Raw genomic sequence first — 20,472 nt, forward strand, 5'->3', positions numbered from 1 at the left:
CCCCTTCCAATTCACCTTGAAGACCTCTTCACAGAACTACCTTCAGGGAAATGCAAATCAACCATTACACGGCTTGGCTGAGAGTTTTCTCAAATCGTCACACGTCAGCAGACCTTGTCTAATACATGTATTGAGAAACATCCACACGGAAGTGGACCTGCACAGTTCAAAGCCATGTTGTTCAAGGGTCGACCGTATTAATACATGACCCCACCTTGTTTCGGTCACACTGTGTGATCTTGAGCAGTAACAGTAATGACACTACCGGTCTTTAAATGCCTGTAGAGCTCCGGGAACATGATAGGATTTCCCTCACCCCATCTTCACCATGATCCTGCTGTGAGACAAAAATACTTTTCTCCATTTTAATGATGAAAAACTGAGGCCTGGTGTGGTTCAATAACTTGCCCAAGGTCAGATGGCGAATAACCAGACAGACTGAGGTTAGTAGCCAGGCCTAACCTCAAAGCTCATACACTTTCTTTGATTGTTTTGACTGTTCAGGTCTGTTTCTCCGCTGAACTGTGAGCTCCTTGGGGGCAAGCGCTTGCCTCAGTGGAGAGCTCGCCCCATGAGACCTGACCTGTCCTGGGTGCAGAGCATCGAGCTCCTTCCTTCTGTCTCTCTCCACAGTCCTGAGGTAGGATTCTATGCTGGCGGGAGGGTGAAGGAGAAGAAAATCATTGACCAGCACAGGAAAGCATCTCAGCCTCCAGGGCTCTCTTTGTCATGTTTGCTGCTCCAGCCTCTTTAGGGGCTGCGAGGAGGCCTCCCTGGAGTCTGAGCTCACTGGGTCCCCTGGGGGGTGATGTCAGCCTCCTGCTCTGCCAGACCCTTGAGGCCACAATCACACTGACATCACCCCTGTTTCCATGGCACCTAGTAAGGAATTGAGATCTCGTCCCTGTGCCCCTGCCTGAGACAACTTCTGTAATCATGATTTTGGGGCTCCTTTCCTTTGCCCAGAGGTCTCAATTCATGTGTGAGAAGCTTTTCTTGCCATCTCTCACCCTAATTTGCCTGGCCCTGAAAACGGTAAGCTTCACTCAATACTTCACTCTACACATACACCGCCTGGAATCTCTGACACGCCAACATAAATCAGGAAACACAGGGAATTAAAAAAAAAAATCTTCCCCAGTGATCTGGTCAGACTGGAGAAGGAAGAAGTGAAGCAAGAGGAAATTAGGACAACTTGTCAACTTTTCCAGGACCTGACTGTTGCAGGGAGCACTTTAAAGTGGTTGGGAACTTGTAAAGGCTTCAATCCTGAACTTTTGGGTTTTTAACTTGTTAGTGTTTGTTAGCCATAAAGAAGCCATCTCTGTAGAGGGCTTTTCCCCTCCATCCGCCAACCCCTAGTTTCATTCATTTAGGCAAGAAGTCATCAAACAACCAAATAGTTGCTTACCCAAAAAACCGGCACTATGGCATATGGTTGAAAACACAAATTAGACAGATATTCCTCAACTTAAGTTTCTCACATCGTTCCCATTGCACTTAGAACAAAATCCAAACTTAAACATGGTCCTGTGCGCCTTCCCCCCTGACCACCCCAGCTTCATCTCGCACTGCTCTTCCTGTGTTCGCCCCCTCCAGCCACATCAGCCACGTGCAAACACTCCTGCAAACACACCAGAATCTTGACCACTTCAGGCTTCACAGTGTACATTTCTGTTGAGAGTTGCAGGATGAGTGGGAGTTAGTAGGTCTTAGGTCAGTTGTCCCCTGAGAGACAGTGACAAACAGAACATGACTGATATGACTAATAACTTGAGCATGGTGTTTGAAGTATTAAAAGTCCACATTGAAAAGATCTGGCAGGGGGCACCTGGGTAACTCAGTCAGTTGGGTGCCTACCTTCAACTCAGGTCATGATCCTGGGGTCCTAGGATGGAGCCCCACGTCAGGCTCCCTGCTCAGCAGGGAGTCTGCTTCTCCCTCTCCCCCTGCCCCTCCCTCTCCCCCTGCTCCTTCTCACTCTGTCTCTCACAATCTCTCTCTAATAAATAAATAAAATCTCGAAAGAAAGAAAGAAAGAAAGAAAGAAAGAAAGAAAGAAAGAAAGAGAAAGAAAAGGGAAGGAAGGAAGGAAGGAAGGAAGGAAGGAAGGAAGGAAGGAAGGAAAGAAGGGAGGAAAAGGAAGGGGAGGGGAGGGGAGGGGAAGGGAGCAAAGATCTGGCATGCCTGGCCATTAGAGAAGCAGCGATCAAGCCAAGGACCTTGGGATTTGGTCTAGGTGCTGCTCCCATAGAGGAGGGAAGGCAGGGGCTGAGTTAGTGCACCAAGTCCTGTGCGGTGACAGTACTGGTTTAGGATTAGAAATTCAGCTGCTAAAATGAAGACCCCATTCTTTTCCTTCACGGCACTCATCCCAACTTATAATCATATACTTGTCGCTTGTTTCTTTGTTTCTTTCTTTCTCCCTCACTGTAAATCTAAGGGTGGAGGGACCATGTCTGAGTTGTTTAATGTACACCTAGTATCTAGATCAGTGCCTGGTATATAGTAGGTCCTTAATAAATCTTTACTGACCAAATGAATGGTAAAAAGTGATCCCTGCATTTAGAGAGTGTCTTGTCTCATCTAGGGAAGCCAACTAGCACACACAAAGCAGTTATAATTTTTGCTTTATCAACCGGATATGCAAGAAATGGTGCATTACTTAATTCTCTTCAATCAAATTGAATCTACCCCAACCTTCTGGTGAGCAGAGATTTAGTCTCAATCCAGGCTTGGGCAAAGGTCCACGAGGCTTTCCTGAAGCAGAACATTCAAGGGGTGCTCCTCAGCTGTCACGTTCATTGTCCCAGCCCTGGGGGTGTCCTATGAAGTAGCTCCACAGTCTCCAAGCCACCCTTCCTTTTAGGAAGCATTGTGGGGTCCATAACCCTGGTGCCTGGGGTGCACTGGATGGCCCTTCCTTTCTCCTGTCTCACCACCTCCATAGGGCACCCCAAGGGGACAGGCCAGGGTTCCCACATGATTCACCCCCCCAAATCTTGGAGCACTCTTCCCTCCCTTCTACCCTCTCCACTTCAGCTTTATCCCTTCAGACACTAGCATGCTCCCTCTCCCGATACCCTAGGGTGAACCCACTGAGGAACTCAGACTTCCCTCTGACTACTTTCATTTCTGTCTTGCCAAGCAAATGGCTCTGAGACAATGGTATCCAAAGCCAGACTGCCTCCTTGGTATGAGAGCAGGAAATCAGGAGAGTGAAACACAATGTAGAAGCTCAAGACATTATTCTGTGCTACACCAAGTAGGAAACTTCACAAAGACAATACAGTCAAGTGCTCCATTGAAAACAGCCAAGTCCAAAAGTGTAGGGTGTGATCAGCGGTATTTGGGGTTAGTTTTTCCTTCGTCTTCCCAAGTCTGTCTTAAGCTTCCTCTCACAACCCATGTGCCCATCCTAGACAATCTGAATCTCTTGTACACTAGAGAGACATTCCTGAATACACATTTACACCATGAAATCTTGTCAATGATTCTCCCTCCACGGTGGCTTGGATCTCCCCACCCTTGGTCTAACACCACCACTACCATCAGAAGTTAAGGTTTAACAACCTGTCCGGACTTTTACAATAGTCTACCAACTCATAAAATCCTCCTTCCCCATCATTCATTCCTTTGCTCCTCTATTCCAAAATCATTTTTTTTCGCAATTACAGTGACACTCATTGTGCAACCTTGTGCAAATTCCCCATGATTCAATTACTTGTAAATCAGGATGATAAGAGTAATAAGAACACCTCTCTTCCAGGATTGTTATATTGTTATAAAACAGTGCCGGGCACATACTAAGTGCTGGATCAATGTTAGCGATTGTATTTATTGCGGCTATTGTCATTACGGTTGTTATGGCTTGCTAGGCACTCTCAGGTGCTAGAGACACGGTGGTAACAAGAGAGACAAAAATCCCTGTGCTGGGGCACCTGGGTGGCTCAGTCAGTAAAGCGTCCCACTCAATTTCAGCTCAGGTCATGACCTCAGGGTTGTGAGATCAAGCCCCACATGGGGCTGTGTGCTGGGTGTGGAGCCTGCCTAAGATTTTCTCTCTCCCTCTCCTTCTCCCTCTGTCCTTCCCCCACCTTCCTCTTTTAAATTAATTAATTAATTAATTAAATTTAATTAAAATCCCTGTTCTTACAGAGCTTACAGCATTGGTGGAGGAGAATAAAAATGTGTGTGTGTGTGTGTGTGTGTGTGTGTAAATCTCAGCTAGTGACAGAGGTTATTTACAGAATTAAAATGGATTAATATACCACTGCACACGCATTAGGATGGTTATTATTTTAAAAAAGCAGAGGGGCGCCTGGGTAGCGCAGTCGTTAAGCGTCTGCCTTCGGCTCAGGGCGTGATCCCGGCGTTACGGGATCGAGTCCCACATCAGGCTCTTCCGCTATGAGCCTGCTCCTTCCTCTCCCACTCCCCTGCTGTGTTCCCTCTCTCACTGGCTGTTTCTCTCTGTCAAATAAATAAAATCTTTAAAAAAAATAAAAATAAAAATAAAAAATAAAAAAGCAGAAAATAACAAGGGGTTGGTGTGGATATGGAGAAACTGGAACACTTATGACTATTACTGGGAATATAAAATGGTGCAGCCACTGTGGAAACCAGTATGCCAGTTCCTCAAAACATGAAGCATTGAATTATCATATGATCCAGCAATTCCACTCCTGGGTATATACCCAAAAGGATTGAAACCAGGGACTCAAATGGATACTTGTAACCCAGTATTCATAACAGCATTATTCACAATAGCCAAAAGATGGCAACTACCCAAACGTCCATTCACCTGTATGTATATGCGTGTGTATAATATGTTATATAGTATAATATATATTACATATATGTGAATATTATTCAGCCTTAAAAAGGAATGGAATTCTGACACCTGCTACAACATGGCTGAACGTCGAAGACATAATGCTAAAATAAGCTAGATACAAAGGGACAAATACGTGTGATTCCACTTCCGTGAGGTACCTAGAAGAGGCCAACTCATAAAGTCAGAAATTAAATAATGGTTGGCAGGGGCTGGAGGTGCAGAGGGAGACGACAGCTGTTGTTTAACAGATATATGCAGTCTAAGTTCGGAAAGATGAAAAGTTTCCGGAGACTGGGGGTGGCGATGGTTACACAACAATGTGAATATACTTAATGCCACTGAATTATACATTTGAAATTATTAAGAGGGTAAATTTTGTGTTATGTATATTTTACCATAATAAAAATACATAAACATTTTTTTAAAAAGCAGAGTGACATAATAGCATCTGCACATGTAATTTCTAGATTGATGGGCAGAGAAGGTGTGTCTCTAAATGACAAGAAGCCACCAGCCCTGTGAAGATGGCGGGTAAGGGGGAAGCAGTCTAAACAAAGGGTACAGACAGTGCAAAGCCCTGAGGCAGAAACACATTTGAAGTGTTCTTGAAAACCAAAGAAGGCTCATGTGGTGGGAACATATGGGACAAAGGAGGGAGAGTGGCTGGAACGGAAGGTAAAGGGTGAACCCAATAACCCCTGTATTTCTCAATACTGGGACTGGGCATACCTTCTTATCTTTGTATTAAACAATACAGAAATCCAGTAACGGTCATTTAGCTGATGGCTCCAGGAAAGCCCTGCTCCTGGGAGAGAAGACTGTGACCCAAGTAAAATGACTTGCTCATCAACACTCCTTCAGACCTTCACCTCACTGACGACTTCACCTCTTGCCCACCATTCCAAAACTGTTATACACTTGCTCAATCCTACCCAGCTCTCCTCCTTGCAGGAAGTGCCTTCAAATCACCCAGCCCTAGCCCTAAAACTCTATAAACATCCTGTCCTCATGTCCCTGTTTGGAGACGCTACTAAGATTCCAGCAAGTGGTGTTCTCCCTTGGTGCAGTGAGTCTAATAAACTAAGCTTACCCCGATGAACAAGTTTAACCAATGGTCTTTGGGGAGTTAACACTGGCTTTTTTTTTTTTTTAAGATTTTATTTATTTGACAGAAAGACAGCCAGCAAAAGAGGGAACACAAGCAGGGGGAGTGGGAGAGGAAGAAGCGGGCTCCCAGCAGAGCAGGGAGCCTAATGCAGGGCTCAATTCCAGAACTCCAGGATCATGCCCTGAGCCGAAGGCAGACGCATAACGACTGAGTCACCCAGGCGCCCCAACACTGGCTTTTGATGGGGGCTGGGATAGTCATCCATTGGAACAGGAAGTTGGGTATAGATGCAAGTGTTTGGAGGGTTAGGTGGTGGAGAGATGACGGAGCCATCTTTCTAAAATACAGAAATAATACCACAGCTAGCATGTATTAGTTCCCTATTGCTGCTGTCACGAATTCCTACAAACTTAGTGGCCTGAAACAGTACAGATGTATCATCTTAGAGTTCTGTAGGTCAGAAGTCTGAAGTAGGTCTCACTGGGCTAAAATCAAGGCGTCAGCAGGGCTGCGTTCCTTCTGGAAGAACCAGGGGAGAATCCATCTCCTTGCCTTGAACACCTTCTCCCTGCTAATTGCATTCCTTTCAAAGCCACCACCCCGAGCTCTGCTTCTGTCATTACAACTCCTTCTCTGACCCAGACGTTCCTGGATCCCTCTTTCACTCAGAAAGGCCCTTCTAAGTCCCCTCACATTGGGCCACATAGAACATCCTGGACAAACACCCAAATCAAGATTCTTAGTCACATCCGTGAAGTCCCTTTTGTCATGTAAGGTAACATATTCATCGTTTCCTAGAGATTGGAATACAGAATTCTTTGGGGGCCACTATCCTGCCTACCACATGCTATTATAAATCTATGATATAATAATTTATAAGAAATATATATATTTTGTCTTCACCCACAGATCCTGGCTTACAGATCCCAAAACCCTTGGAATTTCCCAAGAGATGAGAGCGATGGGATCATATTTTGTTATAACATTTGATCTTTTGTCCTCAGTTCCTGAGTGGAAAAGGTAAAATGGGTGTCTTGTTATTCATAACAAGCCCCCTCAACCACACATGAGTTTATGTTAATAAGGTTACTTTTGGAAAGCCCCTAGGCAACCTAACGATGGAAGCTGGTTGCCAGGGAAACCAGCCAGGTGATCAGAGGTTGGGAACTTTCAGGTCCACCCTCCAACATCCACAGAAGGAAGAAGGGCTAGAGATTGAGTTCTTTTTTTTTTTTTTTTTAGGTTTTATTTATTTATTGAGAGAGAGAGCACGCGTGGGGGCAGTGGGGAGAGGCAGAGGGAGAAACAGACTCCCCACCAAGCAGGGAGCCTAATGCGGGGCTCGATCCCAGGACTCTGGGATCATGACCCAGACTGAAGGCAGACACTTAACTGACTGGGCCACCCAGGCGGACACCAGATTGAGTTCAATTACTAGTGGTCAATGGTTTAACCAGTCATACCTACCTAATGAGCTCCATAAAAATCCCTGAGCTCCAGGGTTTGGAGAGCTTCCAGGTGGTAAACCAGATTGCATCCTGTGCCAGGAGCTTAGTGCCCGCCCCCCCCCCCAGCTGCACTGGGAGAGCCTCCTTGGTGCAGATCCCTTCCAGACAAACCCTGATAGATCTCTTTATCTGGCTATTCCTTTGCACCCTTTAATATCCTTTGTATAAACTGGTAACCTAATAAGTAAACTGCTTTCCTTTGTTCTGTGAGCTCCCTAGCAAATGAACCAAACCCAAGGAGGGCTGCATTGGGTCTATAGCTGGTTTCACTATAACCGATGTTGGAAGGGTGTGGGGAGTCATTTCCTACATTGCTGGTGGAAGTATAAATTAATTCAACCTCTAGGGAAGGCAGTTTGGCAGTATTGGTCAAAACAAGTGCCAATATTTTTTAATCCAACAACTGTACTTTTGGAAATTTATTCTACAGATATTCTCACACATGTATAAATGACATATCATCCATGCGCCACTGTTTGTAATAGCGAAAAGATTGGAAACAACCTAAATATCCATTAGTAGAGAAATGGTTCAATAAATTACAGGCATACCTTGGAGATACAGTAGGTTCAGGTCCAGACCACTGCAATAAAGCAAATATTACAATAAAGTGAGTCAAATGAGCTTGTTTGTTTCCCAGTACATACAATGAAGTGAGTTAAATGAGTTTGTTTCCAGTATTTATCAAAGTTGTTTAAACTACACTGTAGTCTATTAAGTGTGCAACAGTTTTATGTCAAAAAAAACCTACCATGTTTATATCTTAATTAAAAAATACTTTATTGCTAAGAAATGCTAATCATCATCTGAGATTTGAGTTATAATCATTGACTACAGATCATATAACAAATATGACATTGAAAAAGTTTGAAATATTATGAGAATTACCAAAATGTGACCTAGAGACAAGAAGTGAACAAACGCTGTTGGAAAAAATGGTGCCGATATACTTGCTTGACAGATGCTTGCCACAAACTTTCAATTTGTAAAAACAAAACACAACAAAATGGTCTGTGAAGCACAAGAAAGTAAAGTGCAGTAAAATGAGGTATGCCTGAATAGTAAATCCGTATGATGAAGTACGACGCTGTGATAAGAACAAATGGGAAAGCTCCCTGTGTACTGAGTCAATAATCTCCTAGGTACGTTATTTTTAATAAGCCTGTGATTTGGAATAATTCTAGATTTAGAGAGAAATTGTGAAAATAGTACAGAGACTTCCTGTACACCCCTCGGCCAGTTTAGTCTCCCCTGACGTTATCCGCTTACATTACACATATGGAAGGGTCCCAATCTAAAATGAAACTGGAGGATACGAACTGGAGAATCTCATGCGTGCACCCTCAAAGGAATGGAACTTAAGAACTGAAAGACTGGGGCGCCTGGGTGGCTCAGCTGGTTAAGTGTCTGCCTTTGGCTCAAGTCGTGATCCTGGAGTCCCAGGATCGAGCCCCGAGTTGGGCTCCCTGCTCAGTGGGGAGCTTGCTTCTCCCTCTCCTCCCAGCTCATGCTCTCTCTCCCCTCCCTTTCTCTGTTTCTATCTCTCAAATAAATAAATAAAATCTCAAAAAAAAAAAAAGAACTGAAAGACTGTTTTGCCATAAATGCCCAATTTACAGAAGACTAAGACTTATCTCCTGACCAATAGACATCTGCCGAGATCTCCCCATTCCCAAGCCAGTGAACTTAACTGCTTGGACTCTGGCTGGACTTCCCCATCTTTGCACTCCTCACCCATAAATCGGCCTGCCCCCAAACCTCAAAAGCCCCGCCTGTAGCTTGCTATAGCACGCGTTTCCCAAAATGCAATTCCACCACTATATTCCGACTAAACCCAGTTTCTGGTAGCTTGAGCTTGCCTCAGTTTACCTCTTTATTTAGGTCAACACATGATACATTGTCAAAACTAAAAAACAAATATGGGGACATATCCGCTAAATAAACTCTAGGTTTCATCGGATTTCACTGGATTTTTCCATTAATGTCCTCTTTCTCCTCCAGGATCCAATCCAGGATCTCCAGTCTGTGGCAGCTTTTCAGGCTTTCCTTGTTTTTCACAACCTTGGTGAATTCTTGAGCCATACTGGCCAGGTATTTCATAGGATACCACTCAATTTTGGTTTGACTGATGCTTTTCTCATGACCAGACTGGGACCCTGAGTTTCTGGAAAGAATGCCACAGCGGCGAAGTGGCTTCTCTTGGTGTCACGGTAGGTGGCACGTAAATCCATACTCATCACTGGTGACGATTACCTTGATCACATGGTTAAGGCGGTGTCCGCCCATTTCCTCCACTGTAGCATTACTATTTTTGCCTTTCCAAATTCTATGCTTTGGAATCCAGCCACTAAGTTAAGTCTATTCTCACGTGTGCAAAGGGAACTAAGCTCCACCTCCTAGAGGGAATATCTACCTACGTTAAATGAAATTTGGGGGAAAGGAAGACCCCCCCACCACCACCACCACCGTCCACTTACGTATTCAAACGTCAATCTCCATTTTATGCTGCATACTACGTTATGCTGCAATACTACAGTATTTATTTTATTGCTCCAATTGTTCCAGCTTGGGGAGCTCCTTCAGGTTGACTCCGGCAGCCTTCCCATAGGCCCTGAGCCTGTCATTTCTTTGAGCATTTCCTTACTTTTGATTGTTGCCTGGAGGCCAGCAGTTACCCCTCTCTCTCAGCACCTGGTCCTTCCTCTGTGGCTTCTGGTATTTCCTCCCCTTAGGCCTGGAGCCCACCCCCGCCCCCCGCCATGCTTTCGCTCAGCCTGGGCGTCACTAGCCCTTGGTGGAGGGCTGAAGGCAGACACCACACTTCAGCTGTGTCTGTCCTCGAGACAATTAAGACGCCCTGCATGAAAGCCCAGGGGTCCTGCTCCCAAACCTCCTTCCACCTGTGGTGCACTGAGTCCTCGGGGCATGGAGGTGGGGGCCCACGCCTCTCACGTGATCACCGTCACCATGGCACTCTGGTGCAGCTTCTCCAGGGACCAGGACCCAGGGAGCCAGGTCCGCAGGGGAGTGGCGGGCTAGCCTTTCTCCAGAGTTCTCAGGGAGGGCCTGGTGAGATGAAGTCATGGCTTTGTTGAGCTCCAGTGATCCATGCCTGGGGATCTCACTCTTCTCAGCAATCGTCTCCGATGTTTATTCCCTAATCCAAAGGTACCAAGTGCCAGTTTTCCTTCTGAGATGACTCACAGAGAAAACTTTCCATCCGAGGACACTGACAAGGAAAGAACGGCAGGGACGTGGGCATGTGCTGGTGTCTGTGCATTCCACCAAGCACCAAGTGGCAGGGGAAGGTGGGGTGCAAGTGTGAATGGAGGTGTGAGTGGGCACAGAATGGTGAGTGTGACCTCACCCTTGAGCTGTACGTGCATCGTTCATTCTTTGCTCCCAGATTCTAAATAGGTCTTCTCACCCATTGCCAATACCCCCACGCTGCCATCCCCTCTCACTTAGGCCATAGCTACACCCTGTTAAGACCGTACTTATCCTGCTCCAAGTCATAGCACAGACAGACTTGTTTTAGAACACAAATCACGTTATGTCACTAATCTCTTTCAAAGCCTGGAATGGCTCTTCACTGCTATCATGATACAGACCCTCAACCCCTCACTTTACCTTGTACCGCTCCCCCCTCACCGTCCAAACTGCACCCACCTTGGCTGTCCTTGATGCGGGCTCCTTACCCTGGGTCCTTCTCCCTCCACTGCAATCCCCATCCCTTCATCCCCGTTTCCCTTCATCCTTCAGACATAAGGGGTCTGTTAAGAGCATGTAACTCTTTGGGGTCATTTCCCTCAACTGCCAAATACAGAGAGGAAAAACCCTAAAGGCTTGTCAGGGGCACGGACACCTGGCTACAGGGAGACAATGGTAGGGGGAGAAGCCACCCAGCAGTGACCCCCAACCTTCAGAGTGGGGTCTCCTGGTGCCAAGGCAGGTCACACTCTCTCTAGCTCATACTGCAAGAGCAGAAGGTCTGTCTGAGACCTCATGAGAGGGCGGCTGCAGTGACAACAAGGACTTTTGTGAGGTGGGGGCTTCTCCCAGCTGTGGTCACACAGCATGGTTAGAAGCACAGACCTGAAGGAACCCTGGTCAGTAAGACCACCACAGAAGAGAAGGAGCCTCAAGGAGACTCACCCTCACCCTCAGCCTTGATTGAACATAAGAGAAGAGGGCAGAATTTTTTGAAGCAGTCTAGATCACCCTTCTGGCTTTTTCCTCTGGGGCTACACTCCTGTGAGTCTTTTCCAGAGCCACAGACACTTGTATCTAGCCAGACCTCACTTGCCCTCCTGAAGAGGGTGAGAAGTGAGCATGGTGGCGAGGGATGGAAGGAGAGGGAAGGTTCCCACTGCCCCCAGTGCCAACTCCAGAAACCTCCAAATTCAGTATCTGGCTGTTCCACAGGACTGACAAAGATTCAGCCCAACTGTGTTTTGAGAGGATGTTCTGGCTAACAGTCCTCAACGCAACTCCTTTCAACTGCCCAACAAAGCACCCACACAACACAGAACAAAAAGGAAAGGCAAAAACCACTGCAAACATACGCCAGAGCTCAGAGAAACTACTGACAATACTTGTAGGCAGAGAGACCCAGGTCTATCAAACCTTAGTGACGACAAGGCAGTTTTAGGAATTTTAGTCTTCTTGCCCTTGGGATGCTCTGCCAATGCTCAGATTTAGCAAGGTCTAGCGAGGCCATGGATTTTGCTTAAGATTGGACACCAAAATGGGGAAACTGATGAAGTGGCAAACCAGGAAAACCTTATCATATTAACAAATCAAAAGAAACACTTCGTGAAAAAATAACTAAATTTCGATAACAGTACAAGGTAGTCAGTCTATACATCTTGAATAGGACTCAAGTACGGAAAACTCACCGTGTAGTAGCAACTGCGGTATTTTAATGCCAGCCAGCACCATGTTTGCTCATTTGAGAGAAGCAAGCCCAGCAGAATGAGGAAAAGCAGATTCTGAGGCCAGACTAGAGACTGAAGGATTATGAGAACAAGGAGGTCTTCCCACCTGGCAGATTCTTGCAGGGCAAGCAGGGGTCTGGACTTGATGCAAGTGAACAACCTCCAGATTCTGCAGCTCCCTTACGGAGCTCATATCACAACAGTGTCCCGTGCTCTGCCTATACTGGGACCCCTGATTCGGGTCACACCTAGAGCTAAAAAAGACCAAGGCAAATGTACATACTATTTTTTATATGTATACAATAAGAATGAAGAAAAAATACTTTTTAATGCTCCAAGGAAAAAATACTTCAAAAATAATTTTTAAAATACTTTTATCATAAAAAAAACTTATTATACTTTTTATAGCATAATGATAAGACCAGTATCTTGGGAGCCATACAAACCTCCCCGTGGATCAGCACTGAGATAGGTGTGTGATGCAGGGCGAATCACTTTAACCCTTCTGAGCCCTCGCTAGCTCTTGATGGGAATAATCATAACACGTCCTACGTAATGAAAGGTCAACTGAGATGATGATCGTTTGGCACTGAGTCCCTGGTATATGGTGCTGTTATTACAGATGATTGATACAGGTGGACAAGAAAATCAAAGCGGTTACCTTCTGGTTGTTCTTTTGGGGTGCACAATTTGAATTCATTAAAATCCTTAGTGTATAATACATGTCTATCAGTGGTTGCAGAGCATATAAAAATGTACTTCTGTGTTGGGATTAGACACTTAGAGACCATCTGAATTCCACAATTCAGAGTAATTCAAGGACCAAAAGAAAACAAGATACTCCCACACTTGTACACCCCCCACACTTGTACACCCATACCTGAACACACATACCTATGCACAGCCTTACACTTGTACACACACACACACACACGAATATAAGCACGTTACAACTGGTCAGTGACTTGTATCAACCTGCTCTCATCCTCAAAAGGGACATTCCCAATCTCCTCCTGGCCATGTAGTTGTGGGAACTTCAGGATTTTGAAGATTATGTCAGATCATGTGGCAGTGGGCTCTAACCTACGAGGGAGGGTGTATAGTGACTCTCCTTAAAGGGGCACGGTGGGCAAATTGGGGGGAAGGAAGGGCCTGCTGCTCAGACAGATGGCTAAGTAATTTCTGAAGGACAAGTTAAGTAAGAGATGTACAGTTTGCATTTTCTCTTAGTGTTATTTGTGTATTCGTTTTTTAAAAATAACTAATTAATTTTTCTAATTAATTTATCTCTGCAGTTATTTCTTTACTCCTATCTTAAGGATTTGTTGTTTTTCGGGGCGCCTGGGTGGCTCAGTCTGTTAAGCGTCTGCCTTCAGCTCAAGTCATGATCCTAGCGTCCTGAGACTGAGCTCTGCATTGGGCTCCCTGCCCAAGGGGTCTGCTTCTCCTTTTCACTCTGCTCCTCCTCCCCGACTCACGCTCGATCTGTCTCCCTCTCAAATAAATAAGTAAAAATCTTTTTTTTAAAAAAAGATTTTGTTTTTCTAAAATTCTAAGTGGAGTATTCAGTTGATTAAATTCTCTTTGTCTCAGCTGACAAAAGCATTTAAAGCTGTGAGTTTATATCAGAAGACACAGCTTTGTCCATATACCTGATCATCAATATGCGGTGTTTTCTTATTTAATCTTTTTCTAAAGATTCTGGTATTCTGATCTTGATTTCTCTACGACTCTAGTGCTGTTTAGAATAATTCCCCGCCCCTTTTATGATTTCCAAGTGGCTGGGTTTTCTTGTTTTGCTTTGACATATTTATTGGTTACAATGTAGCTATGGAATATAGTCATTGCAATTTCTGATTTTTGGAATTTATTAAGGTTTCTTATATGCAATCGATTTTTACAAATATTTGTAGCTGATCTGCCTTTCACAGGCCAAGATCTAGGTTTGGTAAAACAAAATGTAACTTTATTTTTCTGTTACAAAACTTGTCCTCTTTTTTGAGTATCTATTACTCCTAATAGTTATTAAAACAATAAAACCCATCAGCCACCCACAAATATTAGTCATTTCCAGGCAAACGCAGCTATTTCTGTTTTTTTCAGGAATCTGCCAGTCAATCGGGGTTTCCGCTTCCCACTTTCCCACAGCAGGTTGCATCTAAGTTGGGGGGAACATTTGTAGCATTAAGGGAAAGTCATCTGAATGCTCTGTGGTCCTTTCCTGCCCACTGTGGCATCCCTGGAGAACATCTTCTCCTCCCAGGCCTGACTTCTGCCAGGGCGAACATATGCAGACATTAGCTTCGTGGCCTGTCTCCCTCACTTTCCGGCTTGGGACCCCAAGGCCACTTCCACTCTCGCACCCTCTCCTGCCCACCTTTGTGAAACTTTCCCATCCTCAGGTCCTCCAGTCCTGATACAATCTTGACATCTCTCCAGGCTGCCTGCCTGTCCTCCCCAGAGAATCTCCACTCTTGGACCTCACAGCCATAACTGGGGTTAGGGAGGGGGCAAAGGGCAGGGCCCCTTCTCAAGAGAGGCACGCAGCGTCTGATCCTCGATCCTCGAGCTTCCCGTGCTTCTCCAGGTAGAGGCTGCAGGACGCCGATCCCCCGGGGTCTCGGCTGCGCTTTGGCGCCACCTGGTGACGGCTGGACAGCTCGGGCGTAAACCCTGCCTGGGGTCCTGGTGCTGTTGCAGGTGATCCCCAACCCTGCGGCGACTCCCAAGAGAGCTCCCCTTTCCAGAATCCGCCTGATTAAATGGCGCCTGCTTTGTTGGGTGATCTGGGGATACTGGGCAGCGAGAACACCGAGGACAACACCTTCTTCGGCCGGGTTTCCAAAAATAAGGTGGCCTGTGTTTTCACTGCCCCGCCTTCCCCTCCAACCCCCACTCCCACCCTACCAACAAAAACGAGTAACTGTAATCCTCACGTCAGCCCTTGGAGAAGAGAAAACAGCCGCCACGAGCGGCAGCGGAATTCACAGGGTAGTGCAGGCGTGTTGCCGTCAGTTTTTACTCATCATCCCTCCCCATGGGTTAGGAGCACTGGAAAGGCGGTAATATCCCCACTCTGTAAATGCCTGATTCCCCTTCCCTGTCAATGGGGATCGGGGATGCTGAGTGCTGGGGTCAGACGGGGCGGGAACCACGGCGGCAGCCGAGGAGGAGACCCAGTCCCAAACCAGTCCACCCAGCTAGGACACCAAAGCAAAGGGAGGGAGGTGGCGTAAGGGTGTAAAGTAAAGAAGCAATGACAAGGTCCTAAAAGCAAAAATCCTCTTCAGATGTCCTCCTGTTAGTGAAAATCGGTACTGATGTGGGTCATTTGTAAAGGTGAAATGGGGTAAAGCAAGCTACCAGATTGGAGGGGAAGGGGACACCCGTACCTGAAGGAGGCGGAAAGAACCCTCCGGAGCCGGGGCATTCAAAGCAGCCAGGGGACAGGAGACACAGCTGGGGCGGTTTCCAGCGTCACGGTGGCTAGCATTCCCGCTCGGAATTGCCTGTGAGAATACGTGCACATTTAATTTTTTGACTTAAATTTTATTTTGTCTGACATTAAATTTACTAGCCTTCTTTAGACCCACATTTTTAAACAATAATCTTTGTTGTGGGAAAATATGGCAATTTGGGGAAAATAAATTTTACATATTAGCTCTATCCATCTATCTATAGAGAGATTCCTGTTATATGTGTGTGTGGATAAACATATATATGTTATACATATATATATATGTTGTTTAAGCCACCCAGTTTGTGGTAATTTGTTATACAAATTCGGGCTGCCATAAGAAATTACCACAAACTGGGTGACTTAAAACAACAGAAATGTATTCCCTCACAGTGATGGTGAGCAAAAGTCTAAAATCAAGGTGTCAGGAGGGCTACATTTCCATCAAAGGCTCTAGAAGAGATTTATTTCTTGCCTCTTCCAGCTTCTGGTGGCTTTAGACATTCCTTGGCTTGCGGCTTCTTTTATCTGTGTCTCAAATGGCCATGGCCTTCTCTGCAGTTTTTGTCTTCTCTTCTGCCTCTTACAAGGACACTGGTCATTGGATTTAGGACCCATGGGGAAAATCGAGGATGCTCTCATCTCAAAATCATTCATTTAATTACTTTTACATCTACAAAAATCTCGTTTCCAAATAAGGTCATATTCACAAGTTCAGGTGTTAGGTGTAGACACACACACATCCCATTTTTGTGCATTCTCTTCAGGTGTTGGTTATATGCATATAAAACTTTTATTTAATTCATAGACTCTACACAGTTGATATTCCATAGCGAGTTTCTCAATCTTTAAATACTGATCCAAAACACAATTAGTAATGGCTGCATCACAGACCATCTTAAATGTGTTATATTTTATTTAACTGTTCAGTTAATACTGAGCACTCATAGTTTTTGGTACTATAGAGAAATGCTGTAGTGAACAGCCTCACAAAAGTCTAGCTTCTAAAGGTGTGTAATGGACGATTCGTTGTTTTTGCCACTCTGTGTCCATTGCCCCTTCTTCTGATAAACTACCCCAGTTTTTCCTATGGAACTAACCCCTCCCTATTGGCCATGGGTTTGGGGAAACCATCAATGAAGATGCATGAAACTTTTCTAGATTAAAAAATAGACATGAGAGACGGCTGGGTGGTTCAGTCAGTTAAGTATCTGCCTTTGGCTCGGGTCATGATCCCAGGGTCTTGGGATCGAGCCCCGCAGCAGGCTCCCTGCTCAGTGGGGAGCCTGCTTCTCCCTCTGTCCCCTGCTTGTGCTCTCTCTCTCTCTCACAAATAAATAAATAAAATCTTTAAAAAAATTAGACATGAAACCTGACCTAGGCTAATTTTATGCTCTCTCCATGGCAACTAAATCTTAAGCAAAATGATAAGACCTAAAACAGCTGTAGCTGATTCATTGCTTTCCATTACCTGATTCAGAAAGTAACCCCTGAGCCACCTGGGGTTTCTGCCCTTTTTGGACCTGTTTTTCAGCTTTCCCTCTCTTTCGATTCAGCTCTGAATCAAATCAAAAATATATTTTTTCCTGTTTTATCTTGTCTGAATTGATTTCTGGTTTTTGTAAAGATCCTTAACACATGTAAGGTGGACACTTGATTCATTTCTTTTCTTTTTTGCTTTCTAATAAAAAATATTTAGTAATATAAATTTTCCTATGAGCAGAGTGCCATTAGTGTATAAAGTCATGTTCTCACTACTATTATTTCATGAATGGATTTATATTTCTTCTTTGAACTGAGTTATTTAAAAATGTGGTTTCAGAATTTCAAGTAATTTTTTTAGAAAATCATTTTATTGCTTTTTTTTCATTTTGTTATATTGTCTTAAGAGAATTTTGGAGATTTGTAGAGATCATTATGTACATGATGATTTTTGTAAATGTTCTTTTTTAGGTCATTGAAAAATAGGTATTGTCTATTTGTGGATACAAAATACCCCCACTTTCTCTCTCTTTTCACACACACATACATGCATGCATACACACAAATGTTATAATAACTGAATTCAGCAAAGTTGCAGGATACAAAGTCAATACATAAAAATCAGTTGTATTTCTATATACTAGCAATGAACAGTCCAAAAAAAAAAACTAATAGAACAACTCCATTTAAAATAGCATCAAAAGAAAATGTTCAGGAGTAAAGTTAACTAAGGAAACACAAGACTTATGTACTAAAAACTACAAAACATCACTGAAAGAAATTCAAGGAGACCTAAGTAAATGGAAAAATTTTCCATGTTCACAGATTGAAAATATACAGATTCAATGCAATCCCTATTAAAATCCCAAATGGTTTTTTTTTTCGGGGGGGGGGGTCTTTTTTCTTTCCCAAAATGTTAAAGCTCATCCTAAAATTTATATGAAATTTCAAAGAACTCTGAATAGCCAAAACAATCTTGAAAAAAGAAGAACAAAGTTGAAAGATTCACAATTCCCAATTTCAAAAATTTACTACAAAGTTACAGTCACAAAAACAGTGTAGTATTGGCATTAGGATAAACCCATAGATCAACAGAATAAAATCAAAAAGCCAGAAATAAATCCTCACATCTCTGCGTCAGTTGATTTTTGACAGGTCAAAACATGTAGTCATTTGTGTCGGGCTGCTTTCATGAGGTTCACCTATGTTGTAGCATGTGTCAGGACTTTGCTCCTTTTCATTGCTGCGTAGTATTCCAACATGTGGCTATACCACGTTTGCTTTATGCATTCACCAGTTGCTGGACACTGAAATTGCTTCTAGCTTTGGGCATTGTGAATAATGCTACTCTGAACGTTTGCAAACAAGTCCTTGTGGAGACACAGGTTTTCATTTCTCTTGGGTAGATACCAAGGAGTGGAATTGCTGAGACAACCACCTAGATTTTACAATTGACAACTACTATCGTTGCTTTATCATGTGTCTATCCACCTAGTCAGCCATCTATTCTTCCATTAATCCATCTAATTTTTTGGATGCATTTTTTTAATGTTTTATTTATTTATTTGAGAGAAAGAGAGAGCATGAGCAGGGGGAGGGGCAAAGGGAGAGGGAGAGAACCTCAAGCAGACTCCCCACTGAGCACGTAGCCCATCTTGGGGCTCAATCCCACATCCCTGAGATCATGACCTGAGCCAAAACCAAGAGCCAGATTCTCAGGTGACCGAGCCACCCAGGTGTCCCTTTTTAGATACATTTTAAAGTAAACTCAGACATAAGAACATATCTACCTAAATTCAGGTAATTTTTTTAAAAGAAAATATGGGTTAATACGTGGATCATTATTTTTTTGGAATAGTTTCAGATTTACACAAAAACTGTGGGCTGTGAAGCCCACATCCATCTTCCCCTATTATATTTTGCATTAATGTGATACATTTGCTCACAACTAGTGAGCAAATTATTACTATTTCCTAAAGTCAACACTTTATTCAGATTTCTTTAGTTTTTACCTAATATTCTTTTCTGTTCCAGAATCCCACCCAGGATCCTATATTACATTTAGTCACTACATCTCCTAAGTGTCCTTTTGACAATGACAGTTACTCAGGCTTTCCTTGTTTTTGACAACCTTGACATTTTTGAGGAGTACTGGCCAAGTACTTGGTAGAATGTGCTCCATTCAGGTTTGTCTGATGTCTTTCTCCTGATTATACTGGGATCATGGGGTCTGTCACCACAAAGTGACATTCCTATCACATCATATCGAGGGTACATGATATCAACATGATTCATCAGTGTTGATGTTGACCTTGATCTCCAGGCTGAGGTAGTTTTTGTCAGGTTTCTCCACTATAATGTTATTTTTTTTACCCCTTTACGTTCTATATGATTTGGAAGGAATTCACTATGCTCAACCCACACATAAGAAGTGGGGAGTTACGCTTGACCATCTTGAGGTGAAGCATAAGATGGAGCAGAAATACTCCCTTGAGGTTTCCACATAAGCTGTTTGGAGTTCTTCTGTATGGGAGATCTGTCTGTTCTCCTCCATGTGTTCTTTTACTTATTCAATCATTTATTTATAGCATGAGGACTCCTGGATAATTATTTTATACTGTGTGTTATAATCCAATACTACTTGGTTTTATTGCTCAACTTGCCTTGCTTTGGCCACTGGGAGAACTTTCAGTTGTGTCCTGTGTCTCTTCGACATACTCCTATCATTTTAGGTGTTTTTATTTTTTATTTTTTTTAAAGATTTTATTTATTTATTTGGCAGAGAGAGACAGCCAGCGAGAGAGGGAACACAAGCAGGGGGAGTGGGAAGAGAAAGAAGCAGGCTCATAGCGGAGGAGCCTGATGTGGGGCTCCATCGCAGAACGCCGGGATCACACCCTGAGCCGAAGGCAGACGCTTAACCTCTGTGCCACCCAGGCGCCCCTAGGGCAATATGTTAAGTGAAATAAGTCAGACAGAGAAGATAAATATGGTATGATCTCTCTTATATGTGAAATCTAAAATAAAAAAAACAGAAACAAAAACAAACACATAGATACAGAGAACAGATTGGTGGTTACAAGAGATGGAGCCTGGAAGAAATGGGTGAATTCATTTCTTCTATTTTTTTTTTTTTTTTTTTT

General features: G+C 43.9%; 1 long non-coding RNA gene across 4 annotated transcripts in view; it reads right to left on the reverse strand.

Moving 5' to 3' along the window:
* Positions 1–8,949: 8,949 nt before the first annotated feature.
* The window catches only part of LOC109488953, a 15,971-nt gene continuing 4,448 nt past the window's right edge, over positions 8,950–20,472 (reverse strand). The window contains exons 3-5 of one of the 4 annotated variants that reach the window (XR_004624961.1): positions 15,783–15,899; positions 12,497–12,644; positions 8,950–10,682 (exon numbers count right to left, since the gene is read on the reverse strand). This is a non-coding gene — a long non-coding RNA (uncharacterized LOC109488953). Of the gene's footprint in view, positions 10,683–12,209; positions 12,645–12,664; positions 14,549–15,782; positions 15,900–20,472 lie in introns of those variants that run through there. The other 3 variants (XR_004624962.1, XR_004624960.1, XR_004624963.1) reach the window with 3 other exon arrangements.

The sequence above is a fragment of the Ailuropoda melanoleuca genome, chromosome 4, assembly GCF_002007445.2.
Source record: "Ailuropoda melanoleuca isolate Jingjing chromosome 4, ASM200744v2, whole genome shotgun sequence".
Classification (NCBI taxonomy): domain Eukaryota; kingdom Metazoa; phylum Chordata; class Mammalia; order Carnivora; family Ursidae; genus Ailuropoda; species Ailuropoda melanoleuca.